The sequence below is a fragment of the Mus musculus genome, chromosome 6 (genome assembly GCF_000001635.26).
Source record: "Mus musculus strain C57BL/6J chromosome 6, GRCm38.p6 C57BL/6J".
NCBI classification, from domain to species: domain Eukaryota; kingdom Metazoa; phylum Chordata; class Mammalia; order Rodentia; family Muridae; genus Mus; species Mus musculus.
In genome coordinates this window covers 13,871,569-13,898,064 of record NC_000072.6, presented here as the reverse complement: position 1 = coordinate 13,898,064, position 26,496 = coordinate 13,871,569, and the positions used below count along the sequence as shown (strand labels likewise).

Genomic DNA, 26,496 nt, shown 5'->3' with positions numbered 1-26,496 from the left:
TAGATAAGCATCAAAAGTCCAAGGCAAGGACAGTTCCCCTAACTCGAGAGATAAGTTTAAAAGGGAGAGCTTCCATGCTAAATGTGAAGAAAGAAGCAGACCATGTCCAGTGTACCCTACATTACTTGGTCTGAGGGTCTCTTCAGGGCAGACTGGCAGAGATAGAGCAAAGCAGATAGCTTTGATGTCTTATACAGAGGAGGAGGATCAAAATGTATATGGGGAATTTGATAGATGCTACTTTCCCTACTAAAGTCCCAAGTAGATGAGGAAAATTTAGGTCAAAGAAGTATGAAAATGAGAGGCAAGATAGTGTTCTACAACAAAACTACCAACCAAGCTACAGATTAACACTGCTGTGTGGCCATGGCTTCTCATGCCATTTACCGCAACTCAGCCTTCCTACACCTTGATAAGGTCTTTTAAATTACCTTACAGTGCTTACATTAGAGGAGTACTGCATCAGTCACAAATATTGCTCTTTGTGAATAAAAATTCCCATTATAATAAATGTCTATGCAGGTTTTTTTTCTAGTATCTATTCTAGCATCAATTTCTGATTAGCAAAACCAATACCAAACATGCAATATTGTTTAAGTATGAAGCCTTATTCCTAATAAAATAATTCATGTGTTTAGGTATTTTTAAATTTTTTTGAGAATTTTCTGTATAAGTACTATTTTTACATAATTGTCATGCTTTCCTCTCCTCCTGTAACTCTTCTCAGGACTTCCCCATTCTCTCTTGAATTCGCGGCTATTTCTCCTGCTTCCCAGTTGCCTGTAGTTCTTTGTGTAGGGTTGAGGTCTTGTGGGCTTTTCTTCCATTTAGGTGGGTATATCTAGTGGTATCATCCTAGCTCTGCTCACATTCAGGCAGTCATGGCAGTAGAGACTTCATTAAGTAAGCTTATAAAATAATATTACCCTATAATTTTACAAATATTCTTGGTGTTATTTATCTCCCCTTCATCTTTCTGTCTCTCCGTGTTAACCTCCATCATCCTTTCACAGATAAAGTCTTACCCATTTTACCCATACCCCCTTCATAGCACCTATATCTATTTCCCTCTCTAGAGCTCCTTCACCCTCACCACAGGTACTTTCTACTTCCCTGGCCCCTGCTAATATTACTTCAAACACAAGAATTTGGAATTAGTATCCATAAATAATAGAGAATACTCAGCACTTGCCTTTCTGGTCTGAAGTACCTCGTGAATGTAGTATTTTCCAGTTCCATTTGTTCATCTACAAATTACATGATTTCATTTTTCTTTACAGTTTAATAAAATTCCAGTGTGCAAACATAGTCGATTTTCATCATCTATTCATCAGTTGAAGGTTATCCAGGTTGTTGCCATTTCCTAACTACTATATATAGATCTGCAGTGAACATGGCTGAACAAGTGTCTCTAATAAGAGAGCAAGTCCTTACAATACACAAAGGAGTTGTATAGATGGTCATATGGTAGATCTTTGAGTTTCTTGAGATATCTTCCTGGAAATGGTTCTCCTACTTTTAAACTCAAATTTATACCATTACCTCAAACAATCAAATAAAAAAAGGTGGGAAATGGTCACAGAAATATATAACAAATTTACTACATTGTTGGGTGATTAATTCTATCATCCATAACAGTAATACAAATCACACAACCAGATATTTTATTTTGAATAATTTCAATATTCCTTACAAAATGGATTAGATACATTTTCTACTATTTATTCATCTTTCCAAATAAAATAAAACTAAGTAAATCTTCCAAAAAAGAATAAAATAATTTACTTAAAGGGAAAATATTTAGTAATTTTCCCAAATTGTACTATGTTTTAATATGCTGACAATGGATGGCCTAGCATTAAACTCCCCGAAGTTTGATCTAGGTTGACGAAGTCTATCTGAACCAAGGTTTCATTCTCATTTCTTCATGGATCACTGCATGGACACCTGCAGGGGGTCCTCAACACCCACAGCACTTGCCTGGACTCAGCACCTTTTCTTAGCCAGTGGGGGAAGAGCCATTCCTTTGTATATTGTAAGGACTTGCTCTCTTGATTTCCTTGACTCTAAGGCCAGAACCACTTGGCTAAAGCTGCCAAATTCAGCTGCTTGCTGGCCTGAACTTGGCCCTCTGATTCATTTACATTTGCATCAGCTTTCCCTTCTTGATAGTTTCCTTCACTGCTTAAACTTCTTTAATTCCCTTTTACAAGTTGGAACCTTAACTGAGTGGGATCTTACCTGAGGTTACTGCTCTTTTGATTCCACTTAGTGTCAAATTTTTCTTTAAATTTTAATCTTCTAGAAGCACTGGACTTAGCTCCATTACACTCTCTAGTGCTTTCTTTTCCCCTCAATCTGTACATTTGGTATTTCTTTTTGTCTAGCTTTATCTTTTCCATTACTGACCTAAATAAGAGTGATTACTAATAACCATATGATATGATCAATTCTAAGCTGTCTTGACATCTCCTCTGCCATCATTAATCAAAAACTCGGGCAGATTTTCAGGACATGGGCAAAAGCAGCCACCTCTTTGCTGAAATACATCAAGAATGGTCACTAGGTTGCTTTGTATTCACTTTGTATGATTTCTCCCTCTGCAACTTCCTGTGCTGGTCTCCCACTTGTCTACATTTTTCCAATACAAGTGTCCTTGCTACTAGTATAGCCCATAAAATCCCGACTTAAACCACTCAGTCACTTTTCTAGTCCAAAGTTCACATTCTGCCAATATACAGCATGGTCATGCCTGTCACAGCAATACTCGGTTTCCTGGTATCAACTACTGTCTTCATCGCTATTTTATTGCTGTGAAGAACACCATAGCCAAAGCAATTCTTATAAAAGAAAGCATATAATTTGGGGGCTTGTTTCCAGAGGTGAGTCCATTATCATCCAGGTGTGAAGCGTGGCAGCAGGCACATGGCTTCATGTAGACTTGGTTCTGGAGAAGTAGATGAGAGTTACATCCTGTTCAGCAGACAGAGAGAAACACTAGCTGTTAGCTTTTTTGATACCTCTAAGTCCACTTCTGCACTAGGCATAGAGAGAGTTCTTTGTATTCACACATAATCACTAGGAGAACCAGAAATGTTATACACACAGGGTTGTCCCTTCAAGGAAGGTATGAATAACTTGTCGTTCACCCAGAAGACAGAACAATCATGACCTCTGTACTGTGTGGCCAAGAGCATACCAGATCCTCCCACAGGCCCTGATCAAGAACTTGGTTTTCTGATCAATCTATTCTATAAGACTAGCTACTTACTCATACTCAATAGGACTGTCTTCTTGCCTCTCATAAATCATTACTTTTCCAGCTGTGGGGGTCACAAATACTTCCTCACCTTCTCTACATATTTCAAGTGACATACTTCCTCCAACAAGGCTATACCTCCCAATCCTTCTAATCCTTCTCAAATAGAGCCACTCTCTGGTGACTATGCATTCAGATAAGTTAAAGTATGAAGTCCACTCTTATTCAAACCACGACAGTTGTATTGAGAATCATCTTTTCCATCTGGCCAAACTACCTTTGCTCATCACTGTAAATTATAGAAAGCTATTCTATAATAATAATAATAATAATAATAATAATAATAATAATAATAAAATATAAAAATAAAAGTAAAAAACCTCTTCTTACAAACTCTTCATCTCAGAGTTTTATTTCTAATCTAAAGCCCACTGTGAGAATTATTATAGTAGTTTTATTATAGTGGTTTTTGATGACTTTCTCAGTACTACTCCTGGTGTAGCTTTCAATTTTACTTCAGAGGTATGAAACTATTTAATGAGGATGACACAGTATAATCCATCTCTAACTGGCTCCAACTCCATTTAACTCTAACAAATTTTAGGAACTAATAGATTAGAATTAAGTTATATTTAATGTCTATAATTTATCCTGATCAACTTTGAGTGCCTAACCAAAAAAAAAGAAAAAGAAAAAAAAAGAAAGAAAGAAAAGAAAAGAAAAGAAAAGAAAAGAAAAGAAAAATTTGTTAAATGCATTTTAATTACCCATTATAAGAGAAGTAATTAGAAGTTCTAGACAAAATTCTATTTCAAAGAGCATAAAAGTAAAAAGATAATAAAAGCAATTTGTCTACAATAGATCGCCATGACTCAGAGATATGGGAAATGTATTTTGTTTAAAAGATCTAGTAAGGCCTTTTCTGTCAAAAAAAAATCATGAATACAATGGCATCTGTGTTTTATGTTCCTAATCTTTTAAAAGCTCCTCTGAAGGTTAGTGAGAGGTCACCATAGACTTAGCATGGTAAGTATATTCTATTTATTGTCTTCTAAATTTTGTGTACATTTTTATCTTTCCTATCAACTGGTAATGGGTATTTCCTTTACAAAATAACAAGCATTTTATAAAATTCAACAGTTATCCAATTGTCTGCAGCCTTGTGTTCCCTTAAGTTTTGATTCCTGGAGTGCCTAAGCAAGCTCTGCACTGTATGAAAAGCACAACAAGTATTTTTGATACTCCTATGTTCAAAGCGCGAGCTTACTTCAGGGTAGAAGTAACCTAAATATTTGGAAACTAAATCAAAGCACTTCACTTCCTAAAAAAACACAATCTTAACATGAAAATCTACAATGATCTAAGACTTCACTATCTATACATGGCTAGATGTTTACAAGTCTACTTTATTCATTTTTTACTTGTTGAACATAAAATATAGGTATTTATAAGAAATCTATTTTTAGGGCCTGGAGATATGTCTCAACACCTAAGAGAACATGTTACTCTTATAGAAAAGAAGCTTGTGTTAGATTCTTAGCACCCACCTAACAGCTCACAACCATCTGTAACTCCAGTTATAGTAGATGAGAAACCCTCTTGTGACTTGAGAGCTCCTACATAGCAACTGGAGCATATATACACCCTCACCCACCCACACACACTCACATACATACACATAAAATAAATATATTCCAAAATCATTTCTTCGGACTTTCCATATTCCAAAGCATAAAGAAGCTTATATTTTGTTCCTCAGATTATAAGATTTTCAGCAGTCTAAACAAAACACACAGGATTTATTTATTCATTTATTAATCTTAGTCTCCATGATAATTTATGAAAGAAATGCAATCATATAGGCTTCTGATAAATATGAACGGTATTAAAAATATATGCTTACATACATAAAAATAGTTTTAAATTTTCTCTTCAAAAAGAGAAAAAAAGAGGGCTTTACCACAGCATCTGGGGGAGCCATCTTGATTCCGGGACTCCACCTGGACTAGTCTGCGCAGGTGAAAGTGTGAACTGCAGAAGCTACACAGATTGTGGGACAAGCCCTGTTTCGGGCCTTCATCTTCTGCCAGGAGGCAGGTCTGAACGCCAGATATCTATAGACCTTCCCTGCAAGAGGAGAGCTTGCCTGCAAAGTGTTATAACCACTGAAACTCAGGAGAGAGCTAGTTATCCAGGTCTGCAGATAGAGGCTGATGGAATCACAGGAGGAACAAGCTCCATCCAGAGACAACTATAACAACTAACTCCAGAAATTACCAGATGACTAAAGACAAACATAAGAATCTTACTAACAGAAGCCAAGACTACTCACCATCATCAGAACCCAGCATTCCCACCTCAGCCAGTCCTGGGCACCCCAACACACCTGAAAAGCTAGACCTGGATTTAAAGGCATATCTCATGATGATGATCAAGGACATCAAGAAGGACTTTAATAACTCACTTAAAGAAATACAGGAGAACACTGCTAAAGACTTACAAGTACTTAAAAAAAAAAAACAAGAAAACACATTTAAACAGGTGATGGAAATGAACAAAACAATACTAGACCTAAAAAGGGAAGTAGATACAATAAAGAAAACCCAAAGTAAGGCAACGCTGAAAATAGAAACCCTAGGAAAGAAATCTGGAACAATAGATGGGAACATCAGCAACAGAATACAAGAGACAGAAGAGAGGATCTGAGGTGCAGAAGATTCCATAGAGAACATCTGCACAACAGTCAAAGAAAATTCAAAATGCAAAAAGATCTTAACTCAAAACATGCAGGAAATCCAGGACAAAATGAAAATACCAAACCTACAGATAATAGGAGTAGATGAGAATGAAGATTTTCAAGTTAAAGGGCCAGGAAATATCTTCAAAAAAATTATAGAAGAAAACTTCCCAAACCTAAAGAAAGAGATGCCCATGAACATACAAGAAGCCTACAGAACTCCAAATAGACTGGACCAGAAAAGAAATTCCTCCTGACACATAATAATCAGAACAACAAATGCACTAAATAAAGATAGAATATTAAAAGCAGTAAGGGAAAAAAGGTCAAATAACATATAAAGGCAGGCCTACCAGAATTACACCAGAATTTTCACCAGAGACTATGAAAGCCAGAAGATCCTAGACAGATGTTATACAGACACTAAGAGAACAAAAATGCCAGTCCAGGCTACTATACCCAGCCAAACTTTCAATTACCATAGATGGAGAAACCAAAGTATTCCATGACAAAACCAAATTCACAAAATATCTTTTCACGAATCCAGCCCTTCAAATGATACTAAAGGGAAAATACCAACACAAAGATGGAAATTACACCCTGGAAAAAGCAAGAAAGTAATCCTTTAACAAACCTAAAAGAAGACAGCCACAAGAACAGATTCCCACCTTTAACAACAAAAATGACAGGAAGCAACAATTACTTTTCTTTGATTTCTCTTAACATCAATGGACTCAATTTGCCCAATAAAAAGATAGACTAACAGACTGACCACACGAACAGAACCCGACATTTTACTGCTTACAGGAAACCCACCTCAGGGATAAAGACAGACACTACCTCAGAGTAAAAGGCTGGAAAACAATTTTCCAAGCAAATGGTCTGAAAAAACAAGCTAGAGTAGCCATTCTAATATCAAATAAAATTGAATTCCAACCCAAAGTTATCAAAAAAGACAAGGAGGGACACTTCATATTCATCAAAGGTAAGTCTGCCAAGAGGAACTCGAAATTCTGAATATCTATGCTCCAAATGCAAGGGCAGCCACATTCATTAAAGACACTTTAGTAAAGCTCAAAGCACACATTGCACCGCACACAATAATAGTGGGAGACTTCAACACACCACTTTCATCAATGGACAGATCATGGAAACAGAAACTAAACAGGGACACAGTGAAACTAACAGAAGTTATGAAACAAATAGATTTAAAAGATACTACACAATATTTTATCCTAAAATAAGAGGATATACCTTCTTCTCAGCACCTCATGGTACCTTCTCCAAAATTGACCATATAACTGGTCACAAAACAGGCCTTAACAGATACAAAAATATTGAAATTGTCCCATGAATCCTATCAGATCACCATGGACTCAGGCTGATCTTCAATAACAACATAAATAATAGGAAGCCAACATTCACCTGTAAACAGAACAACACTCTTCTAAATGATACCATAGTCAAGGAAGAAATAAAGTAAGGAATTAAAGGCTTTTTAGAGTTTAATGAAAATGAAGCCACAACATACCCTAACTTATGGGACACAATGAAAGCATTTCTAAGAGGAAAACTCATAGCTCTGAGTGCCCCCAAAAAGAAACTAGAGAGATCACACATTAGCATCTTGACAACACACCTAAAAGCTCTAGAAAAAAAGGAAGCAAATTCACCCAAGCGGAGTAGAAGGCAGGAAATAATCAAACTCAGGGGTGAAATCAACCAAGTGGAAACAAGAAGAACTATTCAAAGAATCAATCAAACAAGGAGCTGGTTCTTTGAGAAAATCAACAAGATAGATAAACCCTTAGCCAGACTCACTAGAGGGCACAGGGACAGCACCCTAATTATCAAAATCAGAAATGAAAAGGGAGACATAACAACAGATCCTGAAGAAATCCAAAACACCATCAGATCCTTCTACAAAAGGCTATACTCAACAAAACTGGAAAACCTGGATGAAATGGACAAATTTTAGACAGGTACCAGGTAACAGAGTTAAATCAATATTAAGTTAACGATCTAAACAGTCCTATATCCCCTAAAGAAATAAAAGCAGTCATTAGTAGTCTCCCAACCAAAAAAAGCCCAGGACCAGATGGGTTTAGTGCAAAATTCTACCAGACCTTCAAAGAAGATATAATTTCAATTCTGCACAAACTATTCCACAAAATAGAAGTAGCAGGTACCCTAACCAATTCATTCTATGAAGCCATAATTACTCTGATACCTAAACCACAAAAAGACCCAACAAAGATAGAGAACTTCAGACCAATTTCCCTTATGAATATCGATGCAAAAACCCTCAATAAAATTCTCGCTAACTGAATCCAAGAACACATCAAAACAATCATCCATCCTTACCAAGTAGGTTTCATTCCAGGGGTGCAGGGATGGTTTAATATATGGAAATCCATCAACGTAATCCATTATATAAACAAACTCAAAGACAAAAACCACATGATCATCTCGTTAGATGCAGAAAAAGCATTTGACAAGATCCAACACCCATTCATGATAAAAGTCTTGGAAAGATCAGGAATTCAAGGCCCATGCCTAAACATGATAAAAGCAATCTACAGCAAACCAGTAGTGAAAATCAAAGGAAATGGTGAGAAACTGAAAGTAATCCCACTAAAATCAGGGACTAGACAAGGCTGCCCACTTTCTCCCTACCTATTCAACATTGTACTTGTAGTCCTAGCCAGAGCAATTCGACAACAAAAGGAGATAAAGGGTTACAAATTGGCAAGAAAGAAGTCAAAATATCACTTTTTACAGATGATATGATAGTATTTATAAAAGACCCTAAAAATTCAACCAGAGAATGCCTAAACCTGATAAACAGCTTTGGTGACGTAGCTGGATATAAAATTAACTGAAACAAGTCACTGGCCTTTCTCTACACTAAGGACAAACAGGCTGACAGAGAAATTAGGGAAACAACACCATTCTCAATAGTCACAAATAATAGAAAATACCTTGGCGTGATTCTAACTAAGGAAGTGAAAGATCTGTATGCTAAGAACTTCAAGTCTCTGAAGAAAGAAATTTAAGAAGATCTCAAAAGATGGAAAGATCTCCCATGCTCATGGATGGGCAGGATCAATATAGTAAAAATGGCTATCTTGCCAAAAGCAATCTACAGTTTCAATGCAATCCCCATCAAAATTCCAACTCAATTCTTCAACGAATTAGAAAGAGCAATCTGTAAATTCATCTGGAATAACAAAAAACCTAGGATAGCAAAAACTCTTCTCAAGGATAAAAGGACCTCTGGTGGAATCGCCATGTCAAATCTAAAGCTGTACTAGAGAGCAATTTTGATAAAAACTGCATGGTACTGGTATATCGACAGACAAGTAGACCAATGGAATAGGACTAAAGACCCAGAAATGAATCCACACACCTATGATCACTTGATCTTTGACAAGGGAGCTAAAACCATCCAGTGGAAAAAAGACAGCATTTTCAACAAATGGTGCTGGCACAACTGGTGGTTATCATGTAGAAGAATGAGAATTGATCCATTCCTATCTCCTTGTACTAAGGTCAAATCTAAGTGGATCAAGGAACTCCACATAAAACCAGAGACACTGAAACTTATAGAGGAGAAAGTGGGGAAAATCCTCGAAGATATGGGCACAGGGGAAAAATTCCTGAATAGAACAGCAATGGCGTGTGCTATAAGATGGAGAACTGACAAATGGGACCTCATAAAATTGTAACGCTTCTGTAAGGCAAAAGACACTGTCAATAAGACAAAAAGGCCACCAACAGATTGGGAAAGGATCTTTACCTATCCTAAATCAGATAGGGGACTAATATCCAATATATATAAAGAACTCAAGCAGGTGGACTCCAGAAAATCAAATAACCCCATTAAAAAATGGGGCTCAGAGCTAAAAAAGAATTCTCACCTGAGGAATATCGAATGGCTGAGAAGCACCTGAAAAAATGTTCAGCATCCTTAATCATTGGGGAAATGCAAATCAAAACAACCCTGAGATTCCACCTCACAACAGCCAGAATGGCTAAGATTAAAAATTCAGGTGACAGCAGATGTTGGCTAGGATGTGGAGAAAGAGGAACACTCCTCCATTGCTGGTGGAATTGCAAGCTTGTACAACCACTCTGGAAATCAGATTGGTGGTTCTTCAGAAAATTGGGCATAGTACTACCTGAGGATCCCGCAATACCTCTCCTGGGCATATATCCAGAAGATGTTCCAATTGGTAAGAAGGACACATGTTCATAGCAGGCTTATTTGCAATAGCCAGAAGCTAGAAAGAACCCAGATGCCCCTCAACAGAGGAATGGATACAGAAAATGTGGTACATTTACACAATGGAGTACTACTCAGCTATTAAAAAGAATGAATTTATGAAATTCCTAGGCAAATGGATGGACCTGGAGGGCATCATTCTGAGTGAGGTAAACCAATCACAAAAGAACTCACATGGTATGTACTCACTGATAAGTAGATATTAGCACAGAAACTTAGAATACCCAAGATACAAGATACAATTTGCAAAACACATGAAACTCAAGAAGAACGAAGACTAAAGTGTGGACACTTTGCCCCTTCTTAGAATTGGGAACAATCACCCATGGAAGGAGTTACAGAGACAAAGTTTGGAGCTGAGATAAAAGGATGGACCATCTAGAGACTGCCATATCCAGGGATCCATCCCATAATCAGCCTCCAAACGCTGACACCATTGCATACACTAGCAAGATTTTGCTGAAAGGACCTTGATATAGCTGTCTCTTGTGAGACTATGCTGGGGCCTAGCAAACACAGAAGTGGATGTTCACAGTCAGCTATTGGATGGATCACAGGGCCCCCAATGGAGGAGCTAGAGAAAGTAACCAAGGAGCTGAAGGGATGTGCAAGCCTATAAGTGGAACAACAATATGAACTAACCCCGGAGCTCGTGTCTCTAGCTGCATATGTATCAGAAGACAGCCTAGTCGGCCATCAGTGGCAAGAAAGGCCCACTGGTTGTGCAAACTTTATATGCCCCAGTACAGGGGAACGCCAGGGCCAAAAAGTGGTAGTGGGTGGGTAGGGGAGTGGTGGGGGGTATGGGAGACTTTTGGGGTAGCATTGGAAATGTAAATGAAGAAAATACCTAATTAAAATAAAATTTTAAAAAATTAAAAAATATCTAATAAAAAAAGTTACCTTAAAAAAAAAAAACCCTTTAAAAGAGCAACTTAAGGGAGAAGTGGATTTAATTCAGCTCACACCTCCTACTGTCCATCATAGTGTGAAAGTCAATGTGTTAATAACTGAAAAAAAATCACTAGTCACACAACATCTGTGTCAAGAACATAGAGATACAGTACATGCCTACTGTTAAGTATACCTTCTAGGGGAAGATGTCTACTTTCAGGCTGAGTCTTCCCACTCTATAGACCCTACAGACACCATCATAGGTCCACCTGGTCAAGAGAGTCTCTCACTTACACTCTCTGTTCAGATGATTGTGTCAACTTTCTAATAAAACTTAACAGAGTGATCAATTTTATTAGGGATCGGAAGTCAATTTAAAAAGAGAGAGAGAGAGAGAGAGAAAGTCCCATCTTTGTTATAATTTGAAATAAAGAAAGATCCAGCTGAGGGAAGTTCAGTGGTATAGCTAAAGTGTATATAGCTATATTAAGGGTAAAACTTACCATGTTTAAGGCTTTGGGTTCCATACTCAACATTAGAGAAAAAAAGAGTTCCTGACTTAGCCTCTCCACTTCTGGATTAATAAACATGCATCACCATACCAAACAGAAGCAAGTTTTTGTAATAAACATCAGACAACTAACTCAGGACTTGAGGATGGTTGAGAGGCCCTGATAATATAATCAGGCAACATCTGATTTAGAGGAATCTGATTGGCTTTTTCTCTCCCTTAGTGATACAGATATAGGCCAGATTAGACCAGATTAAAAGTAGATAAAGGCAGGTTTATTCCCATGCAGCTCAAAAACTGAGTTCCTAGGCCAGCGCTCTTGAGTGGGCTGGGGAAAACACAGAATCAAGGAGTGATGACATGTTAGCACAGAGTTTTCTCCAAGAGGGCGGCAGTGGAGGTGGGGAGTGGGGAGGTGATGTCGGTCTTTATGCAGGCAGGAGGGCAGATGGGGTTTTCCAGTTTGTACAGGGGATGAGCAGCCTAACAGAGTCAACAAGAACATACATTTCAAATATCATTTTAAGGTCTGAATCTCTTCACATCTCAGCCATATGTTCACCAATCTAAACTTCTGATTGATCAATTCACTGTGATCATGACCAACAATTGTATCTTAGAACTGTTGAAATTACTTCTCTTTATGTGGAATTAAAACACATACTATTTGTACCAGTGAGTAAAATAATCTAGAACAAATTCAATTCTTCTCCTTTGGAATCATTATTACTATGGACAGAAATATTACCCACGTTAATTCAAACTGAGCTTCATAGTGTCTAAAACTTTAATGTCTTAGAAGTTAAAATTATTCAACAACTATTTTTTAAGCATGTATGGGCCCAAGCACTACTTTGTCTGCCACTAGCTGTGTGACAAGAACACTTGTTAGAGCTACTTGATTTTCATAATAGGATAACTATCTTGCTACTTGCTGATCTCAGTTCCAAAGCATATGGATGGGCCTTCAGCCAGTAATTTAGAATGCCAACACTCCAGGTTATCCAGCTCTTTCCAAAATCCTACTGAGAGGGAAATGTTGACTGAAGCTAAGTCCAAGGGCTTCTAAATTCAGACTTTGGGTAAAACTCTCCCAAGAAAGATGTTTATTTGGATGCCACAATATGACACCTCTCCATTAACTCTACCGAGTTGTAGTTTATGGACCCTGATCTGATAATGTAATGAGAAATAACCATACAAAACTTAAAACAATACTGCTACTTTCTTTTTATCTTTTTTTGTGCGATAAGGTCTTACTATGTTGCCAAGGCTGATCTCAGTTTCCTAAGTGCTAGGGTTACAGCCCTGAGCTACCTCACCTAGGAAGTCACTGTTGCTTCTGACAGCTGAAGATGTTGCCCATTTGTTCACAGTCCATTTCAGTGCTAACGTTTTGGTTTCACTAAATAATCAGCTGTTGCTACATCTTTAGAGATGGAAAGTCAGAATGGCTTCAGACTTATAAAAAGCAAGCATTATAGAGAAAGATATAATAATTAAAAAGCACAGAAAAATGCCATTTGATACCTATACAAATACTATAAAACACTTGTATTTACTGCTTCATGACTAAAGTCAACTTGGGCCTTATCAAAAATGTACAGTTAATTAAGCTATTCAACATTATAGTTAATTAATCTATTCAACATTATTCAGTTGTTTCCAGATATCTACCTCCTAAATAATCTCCCTGGGGTAAATGGGTTTCCCCAATGATAAAAGTCCAAATATTAGATAAATGTAAAAAGTCCTTGGAGAATCTGTGATAAAGTTCTATAATAATAATAATAATAATAATAATAATAATAATAAGCTCCACTTATAAGTAAGATGCAAGTGAATTCAGAGCATACCAATTGTGGATAGAATTTGTCATCCTTGGATAGACTCTGTCATCCTTCCTGTGTCCAATGCTATCTTTATTACATTTATTTAATGTCTGATAATAAAGACAGAATATCTTACCAATGGTATTAATGAGTAGATCAAAACAAAACAAAACAAAAAACCTAGACCCTGTTGTTGGCAAGCACAGTACATTCTCTTTACACTCTCTACTGTTAACCTAGGATCACAAAGGTAGACTTTTAGATGGACGGCAACTACTTATTTTGTCTCTCTTTAGAAGTTTGAGCTTAACATGCTTTTTAAGATGAATCCAAATTACCAACCAATGAAACTGAATAGTGCTGCACAGGACTGTCTCCTCATGAGCATCAAATGCCATCATTTTTATAGACAATATTTAGTAGTCCACCTTTAAAATATAGAAATTTGAGAGGGTAGAGACCTCCTTGAGCCTACAAAGATCATATGTGCACACACACACTCACACACACGGGGAGAGAGAGAGAGAGAGAGAGAGAGAGAGAGAGAGAGAGAGAGAGAGAGAGAGAGAGAGAAATTGTTTTCTGCACTCAGGAGGCAGAAGCAGGCAGATCTTTGAATTCGAGGCCAGCCTGGTCTATAGTGTAAGTTCCAGGATGATCAAGACTAACACTGAGAAACCCTGTTTAAAAAAAAAAAAAAAAAAGAAGAAGAGGAGGAGGAGGAATAGGGTTTTCCATAAAGTATGACTTTTTAATTGTAACTATTACTACTCATGAGCATTTTAAATTCACATAACCCGACCTTAGCTCATCTACAGTTAAGTTAATTATCATAATGCATTCCATCATATTTAAATTGGGTCCAGATAAAACATCTATCAAGTAAGTAATATGAGATATATAACCAAAGTAATTTTACCCACAAAATGGCCAATCAGAAATTGTACACATTTTTGGATCTATGGAAACGAAGCTAAGACCATTTGGTCATGATTCACTCTCCTGTGCTATCTGCATTTTCTATCTTGTGTGTTTTAATTTTACAAATTTCATGCTGTCTGTAGCCATGGTAACTAGCTCTTAATCATAATGAGCACCTGGTCTTTACTGAAGAATTAATATTTCCTTATGAACTACATACACTAAATTTCTCACATCCTTCCTATTTTTGCAGCCACTATAGCTCCAGCCCTCCAGTAAAGTACTCCAAAGGGTCTTTATGTCTGTATGAATTCTGTGTAATATATAAATGTGGCAAATTTTATGGTGCTTAAAAATTGGAAACATATCAGAATCCATTTTCATTGTATATTTTCATATGCAATTTAGACATATTTAATTTTTAAAGCATTTTATGCATATTTGTTGAATTTTACTCACAATAAATTAGGTGAATACTAATGTTGACTCACTCACCAAACTAGATGATACTTCAATGAGTCACCCCCTATGATCTAGCTTCCAAAAGAAACTTAGAACATTTTATTTCAAAGAAAATTAAAATGTTACTTGATTCTATGAACATTTTTTTTTCAAGTAATAGCATGTAGACAATGAATGTATAAAGAAGAGAACATGAGGAGGAACCCATAAAACTAAGGGCTACTTGAGTTGTATGGAAACCTACTACAATAGACATTTCTTTTAAAAGATGTGTGTCTGTGTGTGTAAAAAATTATGTAGAGGAATTTTAATCCAGCAACATCAGACTAACATTTGACAGAAGGAATCCAAGATAGGATATGCCCAAGTCTCACGAGAACAGCCCAGGAAAGAGAAGCTGTTCAAGAACAGCTCAGGGACAGAGAGTCAGTTGGGAGTTAATGCAGTGAGCACAGTGCATTGGAGTTGAGTTCCTTCATGAATTCTTGAAGTTCTGTGAAGTCAGCAGAGGCAGTTGAAGCCAGAGTATAAGAAGGAGCTCAATTAGAACAAACTGCAAGAGTTAGTCTGAGGCCAAGTAGAACAATTCAGTGAAAATATAGAGGAGACAGACTGAATCAGTCAGCTTGGAGAGGAATTTGAGCCAGAAGTGCTGAGTTGAACCAGCCAGCCAGAGTTCAGAAAGGACTAGAAAAGATAACCTTATTCGTCAGTAAGCTTCTGAGATGACAATGAAATCAGGCAAATAAAAATTACTATTACATGCGGTGCCCAGTGTTATTGGAGAAGAAAAAAGCACACCAACATTGGAGAAAGCAAAGGACATCTGACAGAAATATCTCAGAGGACAAGAGATGTCTGACAGAAAGCTACAGGGGAGAAATGTGCCTAGAATTGTCTCAAGAAGGAGCATCAGTTCTTTGAGTTAGGCTGGACACCCAGAAAGACTCAAGAAACTCCAGAACATTGGGAGCCAAGAGCAAGGACCAACACAAGAGCCTTTGAGACAGTAAGCCAGCCTGAAAAACTATTTTAATTATATAGACAGGCTTTTCCTGCACTAAAAAATGGTAAACTTAAGACCAATGCCACCATTGAGGGGATAGAAACATTACTTGAAAAAAGCAATGCAGTTCTTTTTTTCTTAATTAGGTATTTTCTTCATTTACATTTCCAATGCTATCCCAGAAGTCCCCCATACCCTTCCTCCACTCCCCTACCCACGCACTCCCACTTCTTGGCACTGGCGTTCCCCTGCACTGAGGCATATAAAGTTTGCAAGACCAATGAATGTCTCTTTCCACTGATGGCCGACTAGGTCATCTTCTGATGCATATGTAGCTAGAGACACGAGCTCCTGGGGGAACTGGCTAGTTCATATTGTTGTTATTACAACTGTGTACACAGGAGTAAACCCCTCCCTACTTTCAATTGTAGTCTTTATATATTTCCTCTCAAAAAGGTTGAAAAAAAAACTCTAAATGAACAACAAGAAAAAATAGCTGTGGTAATACAAAGGCTTGAGAGACAAGAGACATAGGAACTAAGAGAACAGAAACTGCTTAATTGTGAACCTATGGTACCTAATGAAATTAAGGATCAAGATAAACATTGAACTTGAGGAAGGTGGCCACCCCCACTAGCTTTCTCAGTTACCCAGGAACAAATGCCAGAAAAGGGTGAAAACTCACAAAATGAACAACTAATCAAGAATTCTATTAAAAATACAAGATCTTAAATAATTTTTTAGAAAATCATTAGTAACTTGTGGAATGCACTTACCCGTTGAAAGACAGATGTTAAATACCTGGCTACCAAAAACAGGATTATCTCATAAGCCTGGAAAGATGTAGCAGCAGCTGTATTCGAAGCTAGTTCTCAGTTACAATGGCTGGCAAGATAATGAGAAAAAGTTGCAATTATGGAAAGTTATAATGGGTCTAAAGGTGTTAATATCATGAAAGACCAGTTGATAGGTAAAGGTCAGTTTGGTTGATTTAAGACAGCAGGTGCAATTTGATGACTGTACTGTTATACAGTCTTGTTATTATTATTAAAGATACTATAGCATCTTAAAGAGCCTGGGATAAGGTGGAGGAACACAGAAAAAAAGACCTTTATCATTCACAAAAATTATGGAAATCCCCAGAGAGATGTTTGCTGACATGCATTAGTGTCCTCTCTAAACAGGGCAATATCAGACCCAGATGTGAGACTTTAGCTTTTGAAATGCAAATACAAAGTGTAAAAGTTCCTAGACATTTAAAAGTTCAATTAGCACCCATGGATGAATGGATTAGAACTCCTGATATTGACCCTAATGACTACGCAACTGGACAACTAATTGTCAATAATCCTAGATATCAAAATGTCTGTTGTCTACTGTGTGCTGGTTTTGGCAAAAGCATTACATGCAGGAAAGCCAAATCCATAACCAGAATAAGCGTCTACTTCTATAAGAACAAAACATTGTCCTACCCAAGGAGGAAGTACTCCACTGTAGTCAACCTGCCACCAACCTGCTGGTGGATCACCTTGAGGAATGGTGCCGTATCTGGGGCTGAGTGTTAGTCTCTGCTGTTGATAGATCTAGCATTCAGCAGCAGCTATAACCAGCTCAGCCTTGGTGAGTAGAAATCCACGTTGTTGAGCCCAAGCATAACCTCCATCTCGGCCACCATGACCACTTAATTGAGCAAGGACAGGGATGGCTGAGGAAAGAGACTGACTGTCCACTAAATGGGTCATTTTATCCATATGATTATTGAACTCCTCCGCTGCAGTTACCTTTTCGTGAGCATTTACATGGGACACAAATATCTTCACGTCCTTTGCCCATTTGGAGAAATCTATCCATACACGTCTTCCCCGGATGTCTTATTCACCAATTTTCCAATCATGATCTTTCCAATACCTGACCATCCAGGCAATCCATAGGCTACAGCCCATGAGTCAGTGAACAACTGTACATCTGGTCATTCTTCTTCCAAGCAAAACGTAATACTATGTGTGGATCCCAGACATCTGAACAAGAAGCTATAATGTTGAAGCAGCCTTAGAGCCCCCTTGATGTTTGAGATCCCAGAGCCATGGAATATCTGCTGAGGAAAGCTGCTAACATGGAGTGGAACCAGCCAAGGAGAATTGTACTGCAGTTAACAAAGATGAGAGGATTGGAGATCTGAAGAGCACTTTGGTAACAGACATTGAGATGCAGAGTTTAGAGTTTGCCCAGCTGGTTTTGGGTCTTGTCTGTTCTAGAATGTTCACTATGTCATTATGGAATGGTAGTGCATATTCCATGGTGTTTAAGGTAAGTGATCTGCTTTTTGATTTTGAGTTTACAGGGGTTATAGTGAAGTGATTGAATCTCAGAAAAGATTTCGAACTTTGGACTTTTAACATTGTTGAGACTTTTATAGACTGGGAGCTTTTGAAGTTGGACCAAATGTATTTGCATTATGCTATGGCTAGGTGTGGCCTCAATAGACTCATGTGCTTGAATAAGCCTATCAGGGCCAGGGAGTAGAATGTTATAGTTTGAATATGCTTGGCCCAGAAAGTGGCACTATTACGAATTGTGGCCTTGTTAGAGGAAGTATGACAATGTGGTTTTTACTACCCTCATCCTAGCTGCCTGGAAGTCAGTCTTCTAGCAGCCTTCAGACAAAGGTGCAGAACTCTCAGCTCCTCCTGCACCATGCCTGTGCCATCACTGCCATGCTCCCCCTTGATGATAAAAGCTGCTAACAGGGAACCTGTAAGACAGCCCCAATTAAATGTTGTCATTAAAAGGGTTGCCTTGATCATGGTGTCTGTTCACAGCAGTAAAAACCTAACTAAGACACAGTGGGAGATGAGGTGTTTTGAAAAGCAGTTGTAGGCAAGGTGCTCCTAGAGACTTCTCTAGAAGACCTCATCCTTCCAGTATTTGTAGGTGTGGTAAGGGTAGGCATTGGACTAATGAATGCAGATCTGCAAGAGATAATCCCATGTTATTGGAAAACTCACTATGAGATAACCCTGGAAACTCCAAAAGGGGGTTAGCTTTTACTGGTGCAACAAACAACATGACCCAGCCATTTCCTGTCAGCAATTGACAGAGCAACTAGAGAAAACTAAACTATGTATTGGAGATCTAGTATGAGTTACAGAAAGAATTGGTACCCTAGACTTATCCAGAAGTAAAAATATCACACTATCAATTAAAATTCCATGCTATAAAATAACCATTGGAGTGAATATCACCAAAGACAATGGAACTGGTTTCTAAAAGAATTAGCCTTACCTCTCAAGGATTCAGTGCATCCAGGAATTATAGATCAAGAGTTCAAGGGAGAAATTGAAATTATGGTTTATGTAAAGAATAAATATGAAGCTTAAAGCAGGAGACAGGATTTCTTACCTTCTTCCAATTTTGTAAGGCAAAGGCAAAGCAGCCCCAGTTGAAAGAACAGGAAAATTTGGAGGTACCAGAAGAAAGGGTTTTTTTTTTCTTAAGTATTAACAATGAGCAGAGATCAAAATTAAAGTTAAATAGTATTGAAATTGAAGGTTTAATGGACACAGGAGCTAATGTAACTGTAATCTCACAAGACTCATGGAATCCACCTAGGCCCCTTCTGAAGGTATACACGCAGTTTATTGGAATTGGAACATTATCCCAATAAAACAAAATGTAAGCAAAATTAAATGTGTGAGATCAAAGGTCAAATAGGAAGATTAAAACCTATGTAGCAGATATGCCCATAAACCCATGGGGAATTGGTCTACTATAACAATGAGGAACACAGATTAATATTCCTCCAATCTCAGGCAATAGAGACCTATTTTAGCTGACACTGCATGTTGATATTTTATGGAATGTGGTTTGATTGTTTCTGTTTAAACAGGTGAGAATCCCAGACTGCTAGTGTGGATCTGGGCACAGTATTCAAATATCAAGTGTCTAGTTTATGGGGGATTGATCTAAACATCTAATTGTGCCTTGATAAATAAAAATCGGAAATAAGATTAGCTGGAGGAAAAAAAAACCGGCTTAATTAGATAGACCTGTATACTTTAAAGATGTTTTAACATCAGAATGGGAGTCAGGGAATGTGTTATGTTGGTGGGGAAAGGGTTTTGTCTAAATTTCCACAGGTGAAGAGAGACTATGGGTTCCACTAAAATTGACAAAGATCTGATCTGAATAGGAGATGCTTCCACATGAAAGGCAAAACTGAAGGAATGAAGAGATGCTGAAATATGGCAGAGAGATAGCTCGGTAAACTGAATGGAAAAGAACAGAGCGTTCATCAGACTGGCAGACTGTAAAGCCTTGGATGGTGAAATCGACAACTGGTGAAAGGCAGATGATCAGAACAAGCAGTGATGAAGAATCACAGCATCAACAGATCTTCGTAAAGACGTTCAGACTACTATGGAATTGATAATTGTTTCCATTATAAAAGTTATACAGTCTACAATTTTTTACCATAAATAAAAAGGGAAAAGGTGTAGAGGAATTTTAATCTAGCAATATGGCTGCTGTAGCAAAAGATCACATCCAAAGACCTTCTAGATCACCTTCTAGTGTGATCTCGATGAAATACAGACTCACCTTTAACCCCAGGATATAGAGGCAAGCAGATCTCTGAGTTCAAGGTCAGGCTGGTATAGAGTAAGTTTCATGTAAAGAAAAGCTTAGATCATATTGGTATATATTAGTCACCATTTCAAAAGTTTCTTAAGGATAAATGTCAAACAATCTTACATCATGCTACATTTTAAAAACAGTTTATGCCTATAGAGGAACATTTTAAATAAAAGAGCTGTGTCTAGACTGTGTTCTTGTGGTGCCAGAACTTTTGGGAGGCAAAACTTTTGGGGATTTGGTGGGGGGGGGGGGGTCAACAGAGATATATCATTAGAATATGTCTTAATTAGGGTTACTATTGCTGTGATGAAATTCTATAGCCAAAAGAAAATCGAGGAGGAAAGGATCTATTTCACTCACAGTTCTACTATACAGTTCACCATCAATAGCAGTGAGGGTAGGGATTCACACAGGACAGGGACCTGAAGGCAGGAGCTGATGCAGAAGCCATGGAGGAGTGCTCATTAATGGCTTGCTCCTCATGACTTGCTCAGGACTATCAGCCCAGGGATGGCACCTGCCACAATGGGCTAGGTCCTCCCACATCAATTACTGATCAATAAAAGACCCTGTAGGCTTGCTTACAGCTAGGTTCTTATGGAGGCATCTTCTCAGTTGAGGCTCTCCTCTTTATGACTTTAGCTTGTGTCAAGCTGACATAAATTTATCCAGCACTATGAAGGGAATGTGGGACTCCAGTCTCTTCCTCGGACTTCCCATTGAACAATACAAGCTCAGCCACAGTTGTTCTCTTCTGCTGTCATGTGACTCAGCCAAGAGAGAGGGCCTTCATAAGAACTGAGCAGATTCCAGCTCTATGTCCTTAAAGTTTAAGGCTAGTTACAGAGACAAAGTTTGGAGCTGTGACGAAAGGATGGACCATCTAGAGACTACCATATTCGAGGATCCATCCCATAATCAGCTTCCAAACGCTGACACCATTGCACACACTAGCAAGATTTTGCTGAAAGGACCCAGATAGAGCTCTCTCTTGTGAGACTATTCCGGGGCCTAGCAAACACAGAAGTGGATGCTCACAGTCAGCTCTTGGATGGATCACAGGGCCCCCAATGGAGGAGCTAGAGAAAGTACCCAAGGAGCTAAAGGGATCTGCAACCCTATAGGTGGAACAACATTATGAACTAACCAGTACCCTGAAGCTCTTGACTCTAGCTGCATTTGTATCAAAAGATGGCCTAGTCGGCCATCACTGGAAAGAGAGGCCCATTGGACTTACAAACTTTATATGCCCCAGTACAGGGAAATGCCAGGGCCAAAAAGGGGGAGTGGATGGGTAGGGGATTGTGGGGGTGGGTATGGGGGACTTTTGGGATAGCATTGGAAATGTAAATGAGGAAAATACTTAATAAAAATATTTTAAAAAATTAAATAAAAGGAGTTGACTCAAAAAAAAAAGTTTAAGGCTATAAGTTGTAAGCCTACAAAATTGTGACTCAAGCAAGCTTTTCTTTTTATAAAGTTAGCTGCCTTAAGTATTTCATTATAGAAACTAAAAGCTGACTGACATATCCTATAGAAGATGAAACCATTCTGCTAATAAAACCTCTAACATCCTTATTGTTGTTAATAATAATACTTTAAAACTGACTATACTCAGGCATTTCATATGTCACCTCATTTAAGCTGCATTGCCATTCCGATGAATTGGTTATATCCTCATTATCAATAAGAGAGTTCAATATTGAAGTTTTGTGTCACTGCTATTCAAATAGTTATCAAGAAGACCACAAAATGAAAATGCTTGTGAGGAAACACAACAGGGGAGCTCCTATACTCTGTTAATGAGGTGAATTAGTATAGCCATTATGGAAAACAGTATGGGGGGACTTTAAAACTTGAAAACAAAACTATCATGTAGCTCAACAATCGAACTAATGAGTTCATAGTCAAAATAAATAAAAGCACTACCATTCATATATTTTTATATATATATATATATATATATATATATATATATATATATATATATATATATATATAATGTGCCCTCATTAGGTGTATATATAAATATGTATCAATAAAAATTTAAATCATAGTAAGAAGCTAGATAATTTGTGTTTCTAGATAAATGAGAGAGGTGAGTTTTGTGACAAGTAGTGATGGTCTTCAAAGTCTATCAGTTCATTATTGTAGATAAAATGCTATATAATCTCTCACCTCAAGAAACTATCAGTTTCTCTCACATAGGCGTTCTGAATTAGGAACCCATGAATTTAAATAAAATTTAAGTCTGCCACTGTTATTGATGGAGATGCCCTCTCTTCCTTGACAACATAAGGTTATAAATGTAACTGTATCCTAGTTTCACTTCCTGTTGCTATGATAAAATGCTCATAATTACTCAAAAGCAACTTGGGATCAAAGGAGTTTATTTCAGCTCACACTTCCAGGTTATAGTTCATTGTTCAGGGAAATCAAGCTAGTAAGAACCTGAAGCAGCTACTCAAATTCACGTTCAAGAGGAAGGAGAGTGTGTGAATGAATGGGTGCTTGTCAATGCTAAACTTGCTTTCTTCTTATCATTCACTTCAAGCCCATACCATAAAATAGTGGGAGCACACATTTAGAGCAAAAATTCTCATTTCTAACCAAGTTAAGAATATCTCTCAGAGGCATGCCCACAGACAACCTAATTTGGACAACCTCTCACTGAGAATCCCTTGCCAGGTGAATGTTGATTGCATCATGTTGCCAACTTGATTCCCACCTTACCATAATTCATTGATGAGATAGGACCACATCCTCCAGGAATCTAGATGACACCTGGATCTACATACAAAATGACTGTCTTAGTAAGGTTTTTACTGCTGTGATCAAACAACATGACCAAAGCAACTCTTATAAGGACATTAAATTGGGGCAGGCTTACAGGTTCAGAAGTTCAGTCCATTATCATCAATAAAGGAGCAAGGCAGCATCCAGGCAGGCATGGTGCAAGAGGAGCTGAGAGTTCAACATCAATGACTATTTAGCTTTCATATCCTCTATAAAATAATACTACAAGAGGAATTTAGGGTCAGCAGGTACTGAAGTTTGTTCATTTGTTCTATTTTGACCAACTGCATAGTTGTAGAAAATGTAACATCCTATCTGGTTACTCTAATGATTAATTATCCTAACACAATGTTCTCACTGTCAAATATCCATTATTGATGAGAAATACTGACTAGCTCTGGGTTAGTCCTTTTTAATTGTGAAATTTAACTAACATATTTCCACTCACTTGGTTTGGCTCAACTGCTAATGAGGAAGTCTGGGTTTTATGAATTCCCTGACACCCACGATTCACTGCAAAATTCTCCTGTAGGCACATTGTGCCTCCTCTGATAGATCCCAGAGGTGCCTTCCCTTCCGGGCCCATTGGTGACTCATTTCTAATGGTTATAAAATCAGCACAAACCACTTCTTCTTTCTTTAATATTGTTTCTTAGTAATGGCTGATTGGGAAATTTACTTTCAACTGCTGAGATCAGTGGCTTCCACAGTATTCTTTGTCCCTATCACTGGCTAACAGGAGTCTTTATTTTAGTGGAAATGCCATTAACTTAGATTTCTGAATTGAGAAACTAAATTCTGGATTCTGTATCTCAAAATGTTTAGTGTAGTCATCTAGGTGGCCTCAATGAATATATTTTACAAATCTGGGCAGAGAAAATAAGTATAAAGCATTATATTTAGGATCTTGTTTTAGATTCAATTGCATCTTATACTCTCACAGAAGTCTTATTATTAATAAGAAAGATTTTTATATTTTATTATAGGAAAAATTTTTGATAATCAACTTTGAATGAAGATTCAAAATAACATATTAAGCATCTTCATAAATTTGTCCAAAAGCAAACTTCTTGCTTGTAAGATACTTTGTACTATGAACAGAAAAAGTAACAACAGTAATACCATCCTGTATTGTACTACCCTTATTCATTCATTTACAAGATATCTACTAAGTATCTAGCATACAGGGTACTGTTCTACTAGGTGAAAAATCAACCATGAACGAGATGAAAATATTTCTACCTCACATAGAATTTCTACTTGAATGTGTTTATCTACATAATATAATAGTAGAGTGTGTTAATTTTGTGTTTTTGTTTTAACTAAGATGGAAAGGGAAGCTTGAACAAAGCTCTAAACCCTGGATGATGCTAAGAATAACTATGACAAATCTGTCGGAAAGTATTACTGGCAGAGAAAACAGCAAGAGCAAAATGTCAATAGAGGAAAACAAATTAGCTTTTGTATTAAACAGTCGAGCATTAAATGTGCATGGAATGGAAAGAGTATGTGAGTGGTGGAACCCCCTCAGAGGTAAGGAGAGTAGTTCTGAGATTTGCATCTTGACAAGTAACCTGAAAGTTTGTCTAGTATGGTGGAACCGTTGTTTTAAAGTAAAGGAATAAATTACTATTAAAAGAAAAACAGACTAGTTAGAATAGAATGAGGAAAAAATAGAATTATAATAGCCTCTAACCTAAAAGTGCTGTTGTAAAAGCATTTCCTTGGATTTCCAATACGGAGAGAACCTAATTAGCAAAATGCAACAGATTTCAGTTTAAAACTATATTTGAGCCCAAAATATCCCTACACCAATTTGTACCACGGTTTTACAGATAGACCAAGTCATTAGTTAATTTCTAACTACAATAATTGAAAAGATGAACATTTTTACCATGCATAGACTCTGCAAACTTAAAGCTTAAGCAAGACACTTTACAGACTCAGGAACAGAAAAGTGTACAAGCACTAACTTTAGTCTGCAGACTTCCACTAGCTGAAACAAATACATAAGGAAAAATAAAACCTCCCAAATGAAAACACTGGAATGTAGGAGGATATTTTGGAAGTCATAAAAGCAAGAGGTCCTATTCCAAAACTAATTGATAGGAAAGATACAAAGCCAAAAGCAACATAAGACAAGTGCAATTAGAGTGAATTTGTTAAAATAATTAACTTTAGAAAAACAACACTGTCAATCTATCAGACACAACTTGCTTTAATGTGTTCACCACCTCTGTGAAGCTCCTGTAAAATCTTGGCACATTTATTTCATCAAATTATTGTTCCTAGCTAATGTCGCTGAAGTTCCTGCCAAACGTCTTTTGGGAAGCAGAAGTATAAATCATTACCGTCAGAGAGATACAACTGTGTTTAAAAGGAGAACCAACAACACAAGAATACAAGCTGATTATAGACACTCAACTGAGTGTGCCCACAGTATTCGCATGATTTTTATCAGGACAAGTCCGGGCACCTCTAACTCAGCACCGTGAGTAACTTACAATGAGAAGATGACAAATTGTCAGTAAGTATGAAAGTGCTCGGGCCAGAAGGAACATTTAGTATGGATATCCCAGGTAACAAGACTTCAAGAACTTTTCAAAGTTAATGCTTACAGATGCATGTGAATAATACTTATAATGGTTTTGAGTACTAAACTTGGCATCTTAAAATATTGGGAGGCTGTGGAGAGTGAACATTCTGAAAAAGACAAGAATTCGAATCGGAAAAGATCTGTGTATAGGGCTGAAACCATATTTTCTAAACCTGATTTGCACCACAAATGATTCAATATTTTCCAAACTTTCTGATTAAATGTGCTTATTTTCCCCGTTAGTTTTAAAAAATTAGCAAATGTCATTAGGCACATTTGGAAAATGATAACGGGGATTTTCTGCTGCAGAAATGTTGGAAGGCCCCAGGTTTGAAACATTCCCAAACAGATGGCTTCCCTCAGCTACCCTCTCCCACGGTTACTTCCTTATTTCAGAGTACTAACAAGACATATTCATGCGGCTAGAATTCCTTTACAGGGCAGAAAACACGTATTGTTGTTTCGTTAGTCCTACGAATTCACTAAACCTTTTCTTGAACACTCACCCTCTCTTTAACAGTAAAACCAGAGGGCAAACTTGTGAAACCCGAACAACAAGCAGCCT

General features: G+C 37.5%; 1 long non-coding RNA gene across 1 annotated transcript; it reads right to left on the bottom strand.

Annotated features, from left to right (window-relative positions):
- Window positions 1-1,643: 1,643 nt before the first annotated feature.
- Window positions 1,644-26,496, bottom strand: 1110019D14Rik (RIKEN cDNA 1110019D14 gene). The gene is made up of 3 exons (NR_045995.1): window positions 26,438-26,496; window positions 16,684-16,792; window positions 1,644-2,973 (listed from the first exon to the last, which is right to left on the bottom strand). It is a non-coding gene; the product is annotated as an RIKEN cDNA 1110019D14 gene (long non-coding RNA).